This window comes from Diabrotica virgifera, chromosome 3 (genome assembly GCF_917563875.1).
Source record: "Diabrotica virgifera virgifera chromosome 3, PGI_DIABVI_V3a".
Classification (NCBI taxonomy): Eukaryota; Metazoa; Arthropoda; class Insecta; order Coleoptera; family Chrysomelidae; genus Diabrotica; species Diabrotica virgifera.
This window is the reverse complement of record NC_065445.1, coordinates 141,132,491-141,134,568: the sequence shown is the minus strand read 5'-3', so window position 1 is coordinate 141,134,568 and position 2,078 is coordinate 141,132,491.

The window sequence follows — 2,078 nt, the reverse complement described above, 5'->3', positions numbered from 1 at the left end:
ATCGACATTTGGGTGATTTTCCTGGAAACCACTGATTGTGTTAATTTCCTCTTCTTCGTCCGTTGAAAGAACCATGTCACTATGACCGGATGAAACGACGCTGTAATTGTCACTATCTTCTTCCGAAGTCGAAAGTTCCATGTCGTTTTTATTCATTTTTCTCTTTTGTCTCTTAACTTCTTGTTTCTTTTCTAAAACAGTCTGTCGCTTTTTTTCAAGTTTTTTCCTTTCTTTATCTCCTTTTTTCTTCTTGTTTTCCTTTTTTTTTTTCTTTCTTCTTTTGACCTCTTTGATTCATTTGGTGTTCTTGATACTGAATAATATCGTTAGCTGTTATGCTTTTACCAGGAGGAACGTCTATTTTCTTTCGTTTTATTAATCGGGGTTTAACAACTTCTTGCCTTTTCTGTTCCAAATGGTGGATCAATGTTTGTCCTACCAATTCCAAATTAAGTGTCACATTGTTGGAAGGCAATCGCTTCAATACTTCTTCTTTGTCTAAGGGATGTATGCCGGCCTTTTTAAAACCAGACTTTAAGTTTTCCTTTTGATGAAGCTCTAAGTCATCCAAAGATTTTTTCAACAATCTTGGAAAAATATCTTTTGGTAATGTGGCAACAGTTTTGCCACTATCAGACTGTTTCCATTCGGTAAGAATCTGTCGCCACTTACTTTTGAGAGGCCTAAAATACGCCACATCAAGTGGTTGTGTTTGAGGAGTGAGGTGTGAGGAGTTTGGAGGCAAGCATACGAATTGGATGTTGTTCTCTTCGCAAAGTCTGGCCACGTTTAAGCTTACATGTGAGCTAAGATTATCACCGATAACTACTTTTTTACTTTCTTGTTTTTTTAAGATTGGAAGAAGATGTGTAGCAAACCAATCTTCAAATGTTGCTCCGTCGATCCAACCTTGTTTTGTTCTGTTGTAATGCGCTCCTTCGGGGCCACCTTCCAACCATGTGGTCCACAAATGTTCAGCCTTATAAATAATATAAGGTGGCACAGATGTACCATTGGCATTACCACAAAACATAACGCTAATGTTGGACTTAGTCGAATTCATAATACGGTCTGGGTACTTTGAACCCCTATGACAGATTACTTTCTTCCGGCCTGGATCGTCAGACATGCATGTTTCGTCGTAGTTATAAATGTTCTGAGGCGGTACATTCTCAACTACTTCTTTTAAGTGATCGAAGTAGTCTAAGATTATTTTTCTATCAATTTGAGCACGATTTCTTTTTATATTTGATTCAAACCTGACTGTCAGCTGAGGATGCCTTTTTAGAAATATTTGGTCCAGTCACGGCCAGGCAAATTATTGCAAAAACACTGTATTATCTTTTCTTGTCTTGTGACATAACTTTTTACAATATATCTCAAATCCAGTTCATCAATTGGAAATCCGAATTCACACATTTTGTCGATGTGACTAGCAAATGCTAACTCTTCTTCCTGGGTAAAAACTTTGGGATGACCCGGTGAGCTCGAAAACAGATTTTTTAGTTTGTTTTTAATAGTGCTTCGTGGGATTTTAATAATATCTGCGGCTTGCCTTTGTGTCATTTCACCAGATCTGATTGCTTCTAAACAGGTTTGGAGATGATCTTGACTGTAGTCGGCATAACTCCGGCTTCCCGGTTGGCGTTTGCAGTTATAGGGCATCTTCCGTAATCTAAAAATAAATTTATTCAATAGAAGAACACCCAGAATGTTGATTTAAAGCAGTGTGTAGGTAATAATAATAAAAAAAAAAACAAATAAAACAAACGTCAGACCTACTTTGGCCCAAATATAAGTTGGGTCAAAGAAGGTCATATTTTTGAGGTTATTTGAACTGGTTTTATTATTGAATTTTAAAATAAAAAAAGCTGAGAATAATGCAAATTATAACCATTCCACTGCATTAAGTATTAAATTCTGATGTTAAAAAAGTACTTACCAATATTGTAACAGGCGTAAAACGGTTTTTGCAGGTAAAAGTTTGAGACATTAAAAAATCACTTGTTGCACATACAACATCAAAAGCACTCATGCTGGTTCTAGGAGGCGATACGTGAAACGTTTGAAGGTCGTTA